This window comes from Petaurus breviceps, unplaced genomic scaffold, assembly GCF_028583685.1.
Source record: "Petaurus breviceps papuanus isolate PSGF00001 unplaced genomic scaffold, PetGlider_PUasm1.0 151, whole genome shotgun sequence".
Taxonomy (NCBI): Eukaryota; Metazoa; Chordata; class Mammalia; order Diprotodontia; family Petauridae; genus Petaurus; species Petaurus breviceps.
Genome location: NW_027185712.1, coordinates 18,463,154 through 18,481,361, shown reverse-complemented (window position 1 = coordinate 18,481,361; position 18,208 = coordinate 18,463,154). Strand labels below are relative to the sequence as shown.

The 18,208-nt window shown below is 38.5% G+C and overlaps 1 protein-coding gene across 1 annotated transcript in view; it reads left to right on the top strand.

Moving 5' to 3' along the window:
• Window positions 1-18,208, top strand: part of LOC138153285 (palmitoyltransferase ZDHHC11-like) — a 176,653-nt gene that overhangs the window by 99,645 nt on the left and 58,800 nt on the right. The gene's annotated exons all lie outside the window — the stretch shown is intronic.

The following is an 18,208-nucleotide window of genomic DNA, read 5'->3' as shown; positions in this document are numbered from 1 at the left end:
GAAACTAATCACATTCATTAAGCCGTTTGCATTTCCTAAAGGAATTAATGCCCAAGAGCAAAAGAAAATGTGTTCAAATTTATATAAATATGCCATATTAAAATTTCACATGTATATTCATATTGTGTTGCAAGAACTCAGGGTCAGTTAACTGCTTCTGTATTTATATCTTTAATGAAGGAATAAGGTTTTACTTAAGTTAAAAAAAAACTTATCCAGAAGCAGTGTGGCACACCAGACAGACAGCCTGCCTCCAAGTCAGGAAGAAATGGGTCCAAGCCCCAGCTCTGATACCCACTGACTGAGTGACCACTCAAGTCATTTAACTGCCCAGTCCTGGAGGCAACTCTCCAAGATTCTAAATTGCTTTGCAATGGCTGATCTGCATGAGTAGTAGGAGGCTTTTTTCTTTTGCTTTTTGGAGGGGGGAAGGCAGGGCAATTGGGATTAAGTGACTTGCCCAAGGTCACATGGCTAGTAAGTGTTAAGTATCTGAGGTCGGATTTGAATTCAAGTCCTCTTGACTCCAGGGCCAATGCTCTATTCACTGTGCCACCTACCTACCCTGAGGCTTTTCATTAAGAGTTCCACATACCAGTTATATCATAGATATAACCAACAAATGATTATCCTTCACTGAAAAAGGATATACCTTAGACCTGAATTTATTATTTCATAATTTCTTTGATACAAACTTTAGCCACTATTCATAACCCTAAGATTGACCAGTAAAACAGACACTGATATAGCAAAAATAGACCACAGAGTCCATTATTACTACTATTATTAACAATAGCTAGCATTTTTATAGAGGTTTAAGGTTTGCAAAGCACTTTACAAATATTATCTCATTTTATCCTTACAGCAATCCTGGAAGGTAGGTGATATTATTATCCTTATTTTACAGATGAGGAAACTGAGACAAACAAAGGTTAAATGACTTGCCCAGTGGTCACACAGCTAGTAAATGGTTGAAGCAGGATCTGAACTCTGGTCTTCTTGACTCTAGGTCCACCATTTTATCTATCCACTGCAGCACAAAACTCGGTCGAAAATTGGCTTTCATGGGGATGAGACTTCTGGATCTCTACTTCCACATTCCTTTTCCACCACATTCCTCTATTCCTTTTCTTTCCCCAGTATTCATATATAGAGCCTTTTTAGTGAGGAATGATCTTTGAGACACATAGAACTTTTGCATATCAGAATCAGCTAGTTTTATCTATAATCAATGACTTGACTATACATGAACTGTACCAAGAGCCAGTTTTGTTGTACAGTGACTCCTTTCCTTTAGCACTGGATATCCACCATAATTCTATGTTTCCAGTCTTCTCACACTACTTCCCTTCACATCTTCAATGCTCTGACCAAATTATGCTGCTCAGCATTAAAAAAAATTTTTTTCAAATGCTTTATTAACTTCTGATTTATATCATTCATTTCCGCGAGATTTTGAGTTACAAATTTTCTCCCCATTTTTCCCCTACCCACTGCCCCAAAATAGCAGTCCCATAGGATATCCCCTCCTCCAATCTGCTCTCTCCCATATTTTCTCCCATACCCCTTTCAACTTTTCCAGTGGGGCAAGTTGGATCTCTATGCCCCAGTGCCTGTATATCTTATTTCCCAATCACATGTAAAATAGTATTAATAAGAGTACATATATATATATATATATATATTTGAATATTTGATTTTAAAACTTTGAATTCCAGATTCATTCCCTTCCTCCCTTGCCACCCACCCTTACTGGGAAGATAAGCAGTTCAGTATAGGTTGTACATGTGTGGCTAATGCAAAACAATAACATAGTAGATATATTGTAAAAGACTGACTATAGTTCCCTCCCTCCTATCCCACTTCCCACTTGTTCTATTCGCTACTTTGATCCTGTCCCTTTTCAAAAGTGGGTGCTTCTAACTTCCCTCCCCCCCAGGCTGCCCTCATTTCCGTCATCCCCCCTCTCATCCCCTTCCCCCCCTACTCTTCTGTAGGGTGAGATACCCTATTTAGTGTGTATTTCATTCCCTCAAGCCAAATTCAATGGGAATAAGGTTGACCCATTCCCTTTTACCTTCCTATTCTTCCCCTCCATTGTAACCATTTTCCCTTGCCTCTTCTTTATGAGATAGTTTACCCCATTCTGTCTCTCCCCATCTCCTCTCATTATATTTCTCTCTCACCTCTTAATTTCACCTTTTAAGTATCATCCCTTCCTGTTAAATTGGTCCTGTGCTCTCTATCTATGTATACCTGTAAACATATATACACACATTCACATATGTATTCATATACCCTCATATATAGACATATATATATATATTTCTATTCCCTTCAACTACTGAGACAAGTTTCATAAGTTACAATTATTGTTTTTCCATGTAGGAATGTTAATAGTTCAACTTTGATAAGTTCCTTATGATTTCTTTTCCCTGTTTGCCTTCTCATGCTTCTCTTGCTTCTTATATCTGAATGTCAAAATTTCTATTCAACTCTGTTTTTTTCAGCAAGAATGCTTGAAAGTCCTGTATTCCCCTGAAACATGATACTCAGTTTTGCTGGGCAGGTGACTCTTGGTTTTAATCCCAGCTCCTTTGACCTCCGGAATATCATATTCCAAGCCCTTTGATCCCTCAGTGTTGAAGCTGCCAGATCCAGGGTTATCCTGATCGTCTTTCCACAATATTCAAATTGTTTCTTCCTGGATGCTTGTAATATTCTCTCCTTAATCTGGGAATTCTGGAACCTGGCTATAATATTCCTAGGAGTTTTCTTTTTGGGACCTTTTTCAGGAGGTGATTGGTGGATTCTTTCAACCTCTATTTTGCCCTCTGGTTCTAAAACATCAGGGCAGTTTTCTTTGTGAACTCCCTGGAGGATGATTTCTAGGTTCTTACTTTGATAATGACTTTCAGATAGTCCAATAATTTTTAAAGTATCTCTCCTGGATCTATTTTCCAGGTCAGTGCTTTTTCCCATGAGATATTTCACATTGCCTTCTATTCATTCATTTGTTTGGATCTGTTTAACAACATCTTGATTTCTCCTAAAGTCATTAGCTTCCATTTACTCCAATTTACCTCTGAAGCAATGATTCTCCTCATTGAGCTTTTGAGATTCTTTTTCCATCTGGCAAATTCAGCTTTTTAAGGCATTCTTTTCCTCATTGCCTTTTTGAGCCTCTTTTGCCATTTGAGTTAGTCTAGTTTTTAAGGTGGTATTTTCCTCAGTCAGGCTGTTCACTCTCATTTCATAATTTTCTTGCATCATTCTCATTTCTCTTCCCAGTTTTTCCTCCACTTCTCTTATCTGCTTCTTAAGGTCCTCTATGGCCTGTAACCAGCTCATATTTTCCTTTGATGTTTTTGGTGCAGGAGTTCTGACTTTCACTGTCTTACTCCTGTTCCATGCTTTGCTCCTTTTTGTCCCCAAAATAGGAGTCTAATGTTGGAATCTTCTGTCTGCTTTGTTTCCTTTGCCTGGTCATGTTGCCCCTCAGTCACTTGATTCCTGGGCTTTTTGCCACAGTAGGACTCTGCCACCAGACAGAGGAGCTTTCATCCCAAATGCTGGGGTTTTCTCAGCTGACAGAGGTATTAGATGGGTGCCCTCTCTGAGGTGTCCACATGCTCTGGCAAGCTGGACACACGCTCCAGGACCTCCACCCTAGACTGCAATCCAGATCCAAGCAGGTTAAAGCAAAAGCGATTACCCCTCAGACTGGTGCTTGGTCCCCCTACACTCTGCAGGCCAGGAGCTAAAGCTGCCCTGTGGCTCTGGCTGGCTGTGCTGGGGTCTCAGTGCCTTCTCACCCTGGGGGCAAAAGCCACCGCACTCCCACTTACTGAGTCCCAAAGTCCAGACTGCACTGACCTCTCACTTTGTCCTTCACAACTATGTGTTGGTAAATCTGGAAACGGCCACAGGTGCTGCTGATCTGGAGTCCCTCAGGCCCACGGCTGGTCAGGCCTACCCTGGGGCTAAAGCTTCGGTGTGGGGCTGGGCATGGCTCCCAGAGCACTGCACTGGCCGATTTCTGCCGGCCTGCCGGGCTGTCCTCAGTGGGAGGTTAGCTTCTCTGTGTCATTTTGTGGGTTCTGCAACTCCAAAGTTTGTTTAGAGTCCCCTTTTTACATGGATTGGGGAAGGTGGAAGCTGGAGCCCAGTGGAGGTCCTGCTTCTATTCTGCCATCTTGATTCCCTGCTCAGCATTTTCTAAACTTCATTTTCCTGACTTTGAGTCTTCACTCATGCCTAAGATGTAGTCTCTCCTTGACTATTGAAAGTCTATCTGCTCCAAGGTTCAGTTCAAATGTCATTTTCTCCATGAGGATTTTCCTAATCCTTTTCCCACCCTCACCCCCTACCAACTCCAATTAGAAGTGACATCTCTGCCTTTTGGATTCTCCTAGTACTTGTACCTCTCTCTCTCTCTCTCTCTCTCTCTCTCTCTCTCTCTCTCTCTCTCTCTCTCTCTCTCTCTCTCTCTCTCTCTCTTTTAAAGCAATCAGGGTTAAGTAACTTGCTCAAGGTTACACAGCCAGTTATTTCTAGGTGTGGTGCTAAGTATCAGAGCCCAGATTCGATCCCAGGTTATCCTGACTCTGTGGCCAGTGTTCTTATTTGCTGTGCTACCTGGCCACCCCATAAAGGCAGGAGGGATTTTTTTTTTACTTGTACCTCTCTTATACAGTTTACATACTATTTTTGTTACTCATGTACATGTCTTGTCTCCCCTGTTAGACTCTAAGTTCTATTAAAGCATAGACCATGTTCCCAGTCCTTAGTTTTTTCCAATTTTTAAAACATTTTTATTTAAAGTTTTGAGTTCCAAATTGTATCCCTCCTTTTCTCCCCTTCCCTCCCCCCTCCCCAAGATGGTTAGCAAATCAGAAATAGGTTACACATAGGCAATTATGTAAAACATTTCCATATTAGTCATTTTGTACAAGGAGACTCAAATAAAAGAAAAAGAATGAAAAAAGAAAGTGAAAAATAGCATGCTTTGGTCTGTATTCAATCAGTATCAGTTCTTTCTCTGGAGGTAGATTGCTTGCTTCATTATTAGTCCTTTAGGATTGTCTTGGATCATTGTATTGCTGAGAATAGCTAGTCACAGTTCTCATCAAACAATATTGCTATTACTAGTGTATGAGGTTCTCCTGGTTCTGTTCACTTCACTATTCATCAATTCATGTAAGTCTTTCCAAGTTTTTCTGAAATCATTCTGCTTGCCATTTCTTATAACACAATAACATTTCGTTACAATCATATATCACCACTTGTTTAACTGTTGCTCAGTTGTTGGGCATCCCTTTGATGTCCACTTCTTAGCCACCACCAAAAGACCTAGCCCTTAGTTTTGCAGATGACAGGTACCTGAGAACTGATTGTTTAAATAAAATACTAGGGCATTAATATACTGTAAGAATGAAGAAGGATTTTTTTAAAGACACTTATTTATAAGAGATGATGATAGAATGGAAAACATGTTTACTGGACTAGGAATCAAGAGTCTAATTTTGGTTCTGCAAAATGAGCTGTGCAACCATGAGAAAATCACTTAAAGTTCTTTGGCCCCAATTACTCCCTTGTAGAATGAATAGGTTAGATTAGCTACTTTCTGAGGTCCTTTCTACTTCTAAAATTCTCAGAATCTTTGATGCAAAGATAACATGAGAAATGTATTCTGTGCTTGGAAAGGAAGTCAAAATGTATATAAAATACACTAAATTAAACTAGTAGAAAATAGAAAAGAAGTAAATAGAATTCTCAGGGACCTTTGGGTTGGTTCTCAAAACCAAGTTCAAATCCCATCTCTGATGCTTACTACTAGTACAACTTTGGGCAAGTCACCCACTCTGGATCAAAGTTTTCTCATTTGTACAATAAAGGGTTGGACTATATGACTTCTTAGATACCGTTTAGCTCCTGTTCTAGGAGCCTGTGATTCATCATCTTTTTCGTTTGTCCTGAATTCCATGAAAGAAGCTATGGTTACTGCCCTTAGTACACATGGTCTGCCTGCTAATGGCCAAAGGATTTTTATAGCCCATGAAAATGGCAGAAACAGGATCTATCTCTCCATTCATATCCTTTCTCCTTTTTCCCTCCGACCCCATCCATATTCACCTGCTTGTCTTCCTCAACAAGTCTCTGGGCAACTGGGAGTAATAATAACTATGTCTTCTCTAATTCTTCCTTATAGGAAACATTCTATTTTCTCAGGAGAATCTAAAAATTGGAATGGTATTTTTTTTGCTTGATATCATGAGTATACTTGGTGTATTCCAGTAGAGAAAAAAAGCAATACTCATGAGACTTTTGTAACTGTTTATAAATACTTGTCAACATCTGCCTAATATTTCTCTATCACCAGAAGGTAGACTAGATAATGGCAGCCTTTTTATTAATTGAAGAAAATTTCCTTTATCTATGCTCAGGACTTTTTTTTTAAAAGTTAGGTGCTTCTTTCTATAGTTTTACCACCATTCACTTTTCTGATATTTGTTACTGTTGTCTGACTCTGTTTTGGATGGGTTGAGTTTTTCCTGATTGTTTAATTTTTTTAAGTATTTTATTCTGTGCTCTTTGTGTTGGTATCCATGATACAATGATAACTCACATTTGCTTAGCATTTTACATTTATAAAACACTTTCTTGCTCAATATTTTGTACCATTGGACCATGTTTTTAGAGCCACAAGGGACTTCAGAGGCCATCTAATACTACCCCCTTTATTTAATAGATGAGCAACTGTGGCCCACAGAGGGTAAGTGACTTACCCAAGGTCATACAAATGGCAAGTAGAAAGCACAGTACTTGAAATTGGGTCCTTTGCCTCCAAATTCAGTGCTCAGTCCATCGTGCTATCATGCTTTCTAATTATGACATAACAAGATGTTTCTTCAGTTCTCCTATTCAGAGTATCCATGAGTCCCCATGAATTGACAGGAACACAACTTACACTACTTCTATGAAGAATTCAAGCTTTCAATTAAGTAGAGGAAAGGGTTCCACAGTTTTGGTTTTTGAGGCAGTTTGGTTACTTATTTTGCCCTTTTTCCATTTTAGATTTTTCTATGATTTCATCTATTGGATATTGAATACTGAATGTGACAGTCACTCTTAAGATCCACTTGATTTTTCTCACCCTTATTATTTATTTGTCTTGCTGACATAATTCATAAAAGTGAAATTTGGTATTTGATCTTCCTCTTGTTTTTCTAGTCTACCAGCAAAGACAACAGAAGAAAAATGTTTCAGGAAAAAGACCCAGTTTTAACAACAGTTTAATTCAATATATCACCATACAATAAAGTATGCAGTCCCTGGACCCATTGACTAGACCTGTCATTTCTCCTTCCTCAAGTCTTCCTAAAGTTCTTTGACTAGATCCCTCCATTGCTCTTACTAAATTTTGTACCACATCATACTTCCTTTTGCGCACACCATGTGGTTCCCTTCCTTGTTAGATTGTAAGCTCCTTTGGGACAGGGTTTGGATCATTTGTCATCCTTGTTTTCCCAGACTCTAGCACAGCACCTTACACAGACTAAGCTCTTAATTATAATTCTTTGTTGAACTGAATCAAATTAGAAAAAAAAATTCCTTCTGTTACCACAAAGTGATTAATGAGGGCTAGGGGTACCCAAAATGAATGTGGCTCCCTCCTGGATTCCCTTTGCATCTAGTACAGGGTTCATTAGTATTCCTTATGTCATGGACCCATTTATCAGTCTGGTGAAGCCTCTGGATCCTTTCTGAAAGTAACATTTTTAAATGCACAAGATAAAATTTATAAGATAACAAAGGAAACAAATTATATTGAAATATTTATCTTAAAAAAGTTTTTAAAGTTCACTGGTAAGAACCCTCTACCCTACAAAGAGGCAGATGAATAGTAAAATCGATTTCATTGCAATGAAGTTATGTTTCTAAGTAGCTTTAAGACTATTTCCTCTGACCTGATAAGTGACAGGGTAATCTTAGCTTCGTCGAGTCTTTGGCAGCCACAAAAGGAAAAGAGCCTTTACAGGACATTAGCCTTCCATAGCTCATGTAGGAATGTTGGCTGATTCCAAATGAGTTTCCCTACCACCAAGCCCACTGCTTCTCTCTGTCCCATCAGTCTATCTCCTTTACAGGACCAAAAGAAGGCTGCATTTAGTGTAAGAACAAAGCATTTATCGGTACATAACAGTTGTGATATTCATAGGCCCTTGAAAGAAGAGTTAGAGATGTATATTCAAATGTATCTTACCAGAGAGGTTTGTTACTGAAACGGCGTCCCTAAAAGAAGAGTACCAACATTTTTTTTCTTGTAACCATCCTTTAAAAAATAATGACTATACTTTGTTTTGATATAATCTTCATTCCTTGATATGCCCCTCCCACTTCCCCTGCACAGTGAGACATTTCAGTGTTTTTGAATGCAAAAAGGATGACAGCATAGATAAAAGTAATTTCTTATAAAAAATATTACAAGGCTATTTCTATTTTGTGACCTACTATTCCTTGGATGCAAGTAATTTGATTCGAAACACTTATATAGCAGGCAGTAGGGGTGGGAAAAGGAGTTTTAAATCCTTCTTGCAAAAGTAATATGGTGGAGAGAGAACCTATAAATGCAATTAGACCCTAAAGAAGTCTAGATGACCAAGCTTGAGGGCTAGCTGACCCATTGGATGACAGACAGGTGCATGATCCAAAATTATTTCAACAGCCTACAACAATGAACTGAACCTAAGAGAAACTTTAATAGCAACAAATATAAAGTCCTACATTTGGATTTTTTAAGAACTCAGTTTTCTAACACAAGACAGTGGTTAGATAATAGTTCAAGTGGAAAAGATCTGGGTTTCTAGTGAACTTCAAACTCCAAAGCCAACAGAGTGACATAGCCAGAGAAACCCCCAAAGACTAAAGGGACACTCTCCTACTGTCTGCTTCAGCATTCTTTATTTATTTATTTATTTTTGGGAGGAGGGAAAGCAGGGTAATTGGGATTAAGTGACTTGCCCAAGGTCACACAGCTAGTAAGTATTAAATGTCTGAGGTAGGATTTGAACTCAGGTCCTTGACTCCAGGGCTGGTGCTCTATTCACTGTGCCATGTAGCCACCCTGTGTTTCAGCGTTCTTAATAGCATAGTTCTCCTAAGGTTAGAGAGAACCATTCTTCCATTTTTGCTCTATATTGCCCAGATCATTTTTCTTTTCTTTTTTTCCCCAATTGTTTGATGCATTTTGTTTTTACACATAGAAAGCATGCCCTACACACAGAAACACACAGACACACACACTTTTTTGATAATTAACAGAAAGGAGGGGTTTGTCCTTTAACCTTGACAGTATGGCACTAACATTTCCTATTGTAACTGACCAGTTTTATTGCTTCCCAATGTTGACATCATTTACATTATTGTAGTTATCATGTATAGTAATTATTCTTTTGGCTTTGATGTACAAGCAATGCTTGGGTTACCTTTTATCATTTCACTCTGTATCCCTTCATGTAAGTCTTCTCATGTTTCTTGGAATTCTTCACAGCTGTCATTCGTTATAACACAGTAATATCCTACATCATTTATGAGAGGCAACATGACACAGTGGATAGAAAGTTGGCCTTGGAGTCAAGAAGATCTAGGTTCAAGTCCTGCCACTGACCTATGCTGGCTGTGTAAACTTGGATAAGTCACTTGGTGCCCCAGAAAACTCTCTAAGACTAAGTAGCTATTTATCTGCACCAATAGAATTTCCTCACAGAGAAAATTTTCCTATAAAGATGAAATTCTGATTCTGGTCATCCTCTACCCTCCCCCACCTCAAAAGAAGAAAAGAAAAGAAAACCACACACACACCCACACACACACACACACACACACAATTTCATTATGTTTGTATACTATAATTTGTTTAGCCATTTCCTGGTCATTTAGCACATATTTTGTCTCTAGGTTAGATTTTTTTTTCTTATCACAAATAAGACTGCAATGATTTTTTTTTATCTGAGCCTTTTCTTGCTATCAATAATCTCCTTGGAAAATAGCCCCAGCGGTAGAATCCCTGGGTTAAAAGACATAAACAATTTAGTAACTTTTCTTGTCTAATTCCAAAATATTTTCCAGAACAGTTGAACCAATTCACACCCCCACCAAGAGTGACTGTTTTCCTACCACAGTTTATTTTTAAATATGTTTCTATTGACTTCATCTTAATGAAGTAACTAAACTGATTTCTTATGGGGGTAAGGGGAATGAGATATATATATATATATGTATATATATATTCCCCTATCTATCTATCTATCTATCTATCTATCTATCTATCTATCGATCGATCAATCGATCTATCCTAGCTTTTTGTGGTTTCTTTTGACATTTTTTATGGGAGATATCTCGCAAAAAAAAAAAAAAACTTGTTCTCTGCTCTCACACAAACAGAAACATTTTGAGCTATGCTATGACAATCAAAAAAAATGCTTCTAGAGTGGCTGCTTTGTTTAGGGCACTGTATACATGGTGGGGGATGGGGATACACAGACATAGAAGGCATGGTTTCTACTTTAAAGCAGGTTACAATCTATGTTGATGGTTTCCTACATTACTACAGACAGAGCTTTAAACAAACTGACATGAGGAAAGTTCAACTAATTCAGAAGAAACTGTACATAGAAAACATGGTAACTGCTTTCAAGTATTTGAAGAGCTCTGATGAGGAAAAGGATCAGACTTTTTCTGGGTGGCTCCAAAGGGCAGAACCAGGAGTAGGGAGACAAGCAGAATTAAGTCTTCAGTGGAAAGAGCTCTATAAATGAAGTCAAAGAAGCTAAATTGGAAAATCCTGTTCAAGCACTTACTACTTCTCTAATCTTAGGCAAATCCTTCCACCTCTCCAAACCTCATTATTTTCATTTGTCAAAGGATGGGGTTGGACTGGATGATCCCTACAGTTCTTTCAAGCTAAATCTAATTCTATGACCTCGTGATGCTGTAAATTGGAGAAAGTCTGATTTTAGTTTGATAAAAGAATAAATTTTCTAACCACGAGGAGGACTAACCATAAATTGAGTGAGCTGCCCCAGGATATTGTGGACTACCTATCACTTGAGGTCTTCAGCCCATCAATCTATAAACATTTATTAAGCACCTTCTGGTGCTAATCACTGGGAATACAAAAAGAGGCAAAAGACAGCCCCTACCCTCAAGGAGCTTACACTCTAATGGGGAAATAACATGCAAATAAATATTTACAATGAAAGCTACATATAGGATAAAATCATTCAATCTTTTGGTAAAAGGTAAACATTTATTAAATGCCTACTATGTGCTAGGCATTATGCTAAACCCTGGGATTACAAAAAGAGGCAAAGAGCTAACTGGGGAGACAAAAGGCAAACAGATATTTACAAAGCAAGATCATAGGTAGATAGATAATGCATGTATACACAGATACATATATACATATATGTTATGTATGTGTGGTATGTGTATATATACATGTGTGTATACATATATGATAAATAGGGAATAACTAACAGATAGAAGACATTAGAATTAAAAAGAATTGGGAAAGGCTTCCACTAAAAGAAGGGATTTTAGTTAGGACTTAAAAGGAAGCTAGAGAAGTCACTGAGAGTTGTCAAGATATTGTAGAAAGAATTCCTGTTTAGGTATAGGACTGAAAAAGAGGACCTCAGGTTTCTTCTAACTCAGATTCTATAAATGCCCCTTGGAAATTCAGTTTTCCTTCTAACTCACAACAGGTTGTTTAGCTACAGTTAAAGAATATAAGGCAATGCGGTATAGTCAATGGATAGCTGTCCTCAGTTGTGAAAACTAGACTCTGTCCAATCTCTGACAGAGTCAAGAAGCATTAATTAGTCTCTTTGTATGCCAGACACATCCAAGTTGTGTGACCCTGAGCAAGGCATTTAAATTTTTAGTAATCAAGGTAGCTTTTTATGACTACAAATCACAGAGGAGATAGCAACCTGCTTTGATAAGAAGGAGTTTCCTCTCTTGGAAGTTCCCTTTACCAATGAAATCACAGGTACAGGCCCTAATGCTCTCCTAAGAAACATAGTACCCAATGGAGCCAATCTCAGAGTCAAAACCAAATCTTGAGTAGAGCAGTATCTACCTGTTCATACTTAAAGAGCAGGGTGTTGCTTCATTAATTTTTCCAATAAATACACTACATGTCATAAATCCATTATCTACCCAGAGTTGCTTGAGTGTGGGTAAGTGAAGCAAGGAGCACATGACAGACATCTTGAAATGCCTTGCAGACATTGTGGTACAGTCTTTCTTCCCTGCTCTGTTTCCTCACCCAGGCTCCTTGGCTGCTGCTGTGTAAACACCCATTGCCTTGATCCTCTGGTCAGGAAGACTGACCCATAAGTGCTAAGTTCATTTCTGAAGCAGAGGACTGACCACCCACACATTCTCATTTTCCATTCAGTGTTTGATAAATTCCAGATGGGAGGTTCTGCCTCTTCTCTGTTGATTGGAATACATCAAACTATCATCTCCTAACACAGTTATTTGAAGGCCTTTATGAAGAGCTTTGTTATTACTATTTTTTTAAGAATCTGGTTGGCCAAGTGGTACAGCCAATGATCACAAAAACAAACAAAAAGCAAAACCAGGCACATTTTGTTGACATGCCTATGGCTGTGATTTAGGTACTCTTCTTCCAGACTTCCAGTGTGGTTCAGTAAGTTATCTGCCTTCAAAAGGAGATACTCTGCTATTCCTTAATAGAGAAGGAGGTTACAATTTAAATTTTTCAAAAAGCATAATGTTCTTATTTATTGTAAGTTGTAGGAGAGTTGCAAAGAAGGATATAAAGTTGTAATAGAATTTTAAAAAGAGGAGGATAAAAGAAAAGTTGATATGGGATAATTTCTAGTAATGCCAATAGAGACATAACTAAGGCAGGATAATCAGGCCTCTTCCCTAAGATATCGAATTTTAAAGACACTGATAGTAATTTCAGCCTTTCAGCAGTATAGAAACAAAAACTGTAATCTAATTAGCAGGAAGAGTTGTAATTGTTTATCCCTTCATTTTTCAAAGAGGACCAATGTCATCAAGGCTGATGTCTTGACTTGTAAATAAATTGGATTTAAGTGAGACAGCTGTACAAAGTTGTCAGTCTCACTCTCTCTTCCTAAATCATCAAAGTCCAGTGGCAAGACAAAAGTCAAGACAACTGGCCCAGGATGCAGTGGATGACTTTGGCATCTTCAATGTCTGACCAAGCTCTAAGGGCGCCATAACTCCTTCTTCAGCTGCTTTCTTGGCCATTGGAACAAATTGTTCTCATCTATCTATTACACTGGGAAAAGTCTTCACATGCTTGGGGTGGACATCTGTCTCATTCACCATTGCCCTCAACCTAGTTTAGCCCATCTGCTGAGGCAGTTTTACCAGGGTGTGGACACTGAGCATGACCAGTTTCCTGGAGTTCAGATAGAAAGTTGCCAGGCAAGGGATAATTCTTCCACTGCCCTACCCTGCCACTCTCATCTCATGAAGTAGCTTCCCTACTAATGACTTGGCATGAAGGTCTGAGAGTCACTTCCATCAAATATAGGTCTGTTTCTTGCCACTTGCCCTAGGTATAATTTGTGGTACTTTCCCTGGGCATAAAAATTCTAGTTAAAGCCCTACAAATCAATTCATCAATGCTACTTTATTGAAACCCAGCAATCTAGGCCAGGAGTGGGAAACCTGAAGCCTTGAGGCCACATGTGGCCCTCTAGGCCCTCAAGTGTGGCACTTTAACTGAATCCAAACTTCACAGAACAAATTCCGTTAATAAAAGGATTTGTTCTGTAAAACTTGGACTCAGTCAAAAGGTCTCACCCAAGGACCTAGAAGGCCATATGTTCCCTCAAGGCAGCAGGTTCCCCACCCCTCATCTAGGCTCAGCTACTCACTGCCTATGTGACCATGAGCAAGTCATTCAAAATCTCTATCCCTTCATTACTTCACTTATAAAAAGAAGAGGCTAAACTGAATGACCTAAAGTCATTTCCAGCTATAGACTTATGATCCTATACCCAGTGACTGGGCTAAGTGCTGGGGTGGGGGAGGAGGGGCATGAAATACATAAGACAAGGTGGTACCTGGACTTTCATGGGAAGATGTTGGTTGTCAAATTGTTGCTGCAATTTTACTATTTTGAGTAACAATAGCTTCACTTTCCTAAATTACAGTTAAAAGCACTTTTATTACTCATTTGATTTAATGCTTTTTGAGGTAAGGCAGGCAATGTGATTCATATCACATTAAATTAAGGTTCAAAAAGCTTGTGACTTGCTCAAGATCACACATCTGTTAAAAAGAGGAGCCAAGACTCAAACCCAGGTTTTCTCATTCTTATCTTCAGTATAAACTCTAGACTTGCTCAAGATTGCAATCTGGTAAATGGGGAAAGCAAGACTCAAAACCCAGGTCTTCTAAGTTCAGGATTCATTCCAGTACATTTCTGGTATGAGTCTTTTCTACTTCATCAGTACTGATGGCTCAGAGGGTCATTCATGAGGAAGATGTTTTCCAAGATTACTCCTATAAAGGACCTGACCCTAGCTTAATCTTCAAGGCTTACTGAACAATAAGCTTCCCAAACCACTGTATCACCAAGGCAATATTTACAGCACTGATAGCGACCATGAATATGCTGGCATAGTTCTGAATCTCAAAATATAACAGACTCCATAGAGAAGACAAAAGCAAAACATTTATTCAGACACCAGAAAGCCAAATCCATCATAGCAACAAATAAGCTGCTAGACCTTTCCACTGCAGGAAGCAACACCATTTCAAAGCCTTCCCCCTACTCAGGTCTTCTCACAAACACTCACAAGCCTAGCTGTCTCCTTGTCTGCATCCTCTCTCTCCCTCTGCACTAAATACTCTGACTTCCAGCTTCCTCTGGGTTCTACTCCACCCTTCCTGCTCCACCCATTCAGCAAACTCCTCCCACCACAGGCTCCATATGATTACATGCAACCTATTAAGGGGCAGAGAAGATCATAAAATTCCCAGTACAGTCACAACCACTTACTCCTTTTTGGAACTGATCCAAGGGAAACTTCCTTGCAGATTCTCCCCTTTTTCCTTTTTTTTTTTTTTATTATAGGAGCAACTGCCCCCCTAAAACTATGCATCCCCTGACCTGTTCTCCATGATCTTCCAAAACTCACTAACTGCAGCTTCACAATCATTAGGGTCTCTCAGTACCCTAAGATATGCTTCTTCCTGACTTGAACTCATGGAAGGCAGGTGGGTGCTCTTAGCATTTCCTCACTTTATTTAGATATCGCTTCCTATTCATCTCATTGTTATCTTGTTCATCCCTCTTTTAAGTTTTTTTTCCCCTTTGTAAAGAAAACAGAAGCAAAATAAAAACTGAATAGTTTTATCTCTTATCATACTAGTGTCTTTATACTTTGCTCTTCCTCTTGCCCCCAATTAAGCTTTTTAAAAAAATACCTTATGTTGCCTCTGAGTCTCTAATATCAACTTTTTCTGAACCTTTAGTGCTCCTGATTCCATTCTCACAGGACCATGCTACTTTTTTGCATTCTTAATTATTTGTTTGCCCTTGTTTTCACCTTCCAGGTCTGTACCACTAGAAATTTGTCTACTTACATAGCTCCCCACTTCCTTTCATATAGCAAAGTTTTACATTCTGCTCATTAAATAATAGACAGCATCTGATACTTCTTGAACTGATTTCTCTTGAAGACTTTTGGTAAGACTCTATCTACCTTTTCTCCAAAATCATTGAAAGGTGCTCTCCTCAAATTTAGGATTCACGTCAGAATATCCTGATCCCTTCCTAGTTAATAACACTCTCCCTGAGCTCCGTGAGGGAGAGCAGGAACAATTTTGTGTGGTTTTTAATCTTTTTATCTCTAGTACCTAGAGTAGCACCTTAAAATTAGTGCGTACTTCATAAATACATGTGTGTTGAATTAAATTGAGCTGAAGTATGTCTGGAATTCTCTTCCCCCTATCATGAAGTCCAAATTGGAGTACTCACTTCCTCCCATGGATCCCATTCATCTAACAACTTCAGTGACTCCTTATTGGTCAAAATCAAGCTTTAAATTCAGCAGTTCCTCATATCCCTTCCTCTACTTTTTGAAGAATGAAATTATTGTGAAAGCAATTCAGGAATTGTTAGGAAGCACAAGCCCAACCAACAGCTGACCAAGAATAACCTTGACATCTTCCCTGCCTAGTGCTTATCCAGCCTTCACTTGAAGATTTCTGGTGAAGGGAAATCTACTACTTGCCAGGGCTAAGGTACAATTAAACATTCCACCTTTGGAAAACTCTCCACTGTTCGCAAGTTTTCACTAACCTGGAATCTAAATCTGTCTCTCTGTATCTTCTCTTCACTCCTCCTACTTCTGCTCTCTGGGGCCAAGAAGAACAAATCTACTTCTTCTTCCAAATGCCAGTCCTTCCAGTTCTTTAAGAGGGCTATCCTGTGGACTCCTAAATCTTTCCTTCTCACTCAATTCCCCTGTTCTTCCAACTCATCCTCGTATGACTATTGTTTCCGGTATTTTCACTGTTCCAGTCACTCTCCTCTGGAAGCTCCCAATTTGTGACTATCTTCTGATATTGTGACTATCTTCTGATAATTTGTGATTATCTCCTCACTCCTGACCAGGTCCTACCTACCCAGAGTGCTAACTCTTCATGTCTCATGGTCTACCACTGCCACCTCCCCAAGCATGAGTCTTTCCCAGTAAACTTCCTTGCCTTTTTCTGGAGCTCTTTGAGTCTTTTCCTAGAATATTGCTCACACTCACACTCAAAGGAATGTAGAATAAAAAAGAATTAAGGTTTTTTTGTATCACCCAGAAAATAAAATTATTTAAACCAAGCATGTAATTCGTACTCTAGATTCACAAAACACAATCGCTTTCATTAAAAACAAGTTCAAGTACAGTCCAGGTTGGCATTGAACAAAAGCTAGGAGAGGTCAATGTGATTGGGGTGAATCATGCTGTTATTTCATTAAACCCTGTCTTCCCACTTTGGAAGCCAGTACTCCTTTTCTTCTATTTACCAGCATATTCACTCATTCACCAGCATTTTAAGAAAAAATGGAGATTTCTCTTCCTTTCACTTTATAATATAGACTTTCCAGGTCTGTACACCTTTAAGGTGCACTGATGATAGACCAGGGCCTCTTTACCTTGTTTGCACCCCTTGGTCAGACTAGTTAAGCCTATGACCTTCTTCTCAGAATTATATTTTTAAATGCACAAAACACAGAAATCCTCATATGCAGGCATCAAAATATTTTTTAAAATAAGTTCACAAATCCAAGGTTAATAATTCCTGTGATAGACAATTTAGGATAGTTTAGCATTTCCTTGCTATAATATGGGCTTCTTTCTTTAGGGATCTAGGCTGGCTGTTTTAAACATTTACTAAGTAAATGTATATGATGCTTAAAACAAACAAAAAATAACAACCCCCCAAAACCGTGTTTATTGAGGTTGGACTCCAGTATAGGCAGGTATACTCATATAAACAGAGATGCAGTGCCTTGATTCCTGCCTGGCTTGAAAGGCCAAATTATTTATTGACTTTAATTAATTAGTCAAAAAGTATTTATTGAGTACTGTTAAATTAAATACGACGTTTAGGGACTCTGCTAAGTGCTGGAGATGCAAAGAAATGCAAAAATATGGCCTCTGGTCTCAAGAAACTCAGGAAACGACATTTAATTAGATATATGAGTTATATTCAAAGTAGATAAAGGTGACCTGAATGCAGAAGGCATTAACTTCTGAGAGCCATGCTAGGATAAAATGTTTAACTGTTTTTTCTTCTTAGATATACATTTATAGGCCACATTTATGCCTGAATGTTCTTTTCTTTATGAATTTTATCAGAATCTAAATTCTGAAGCTGACACAAAACTGACCCATACATATCTATACCATCACTTTTGGTATTTTTTTAAACATAAACAAATAATCAGCATTATCACTCCAGAATAATTTATTAATCACCTACTCATATAGATACAATGTAAGTAAAAAAAAGGGGGGTTTTTTTGTATCACTCAGAAAGCAGAATCATTCAAGTACAAATAATTTGCAGATATTGGTGTTGCAATCCAGACAAAGTCTAAGCCAAGGCAGCACTGAGCTAACAAATAGCC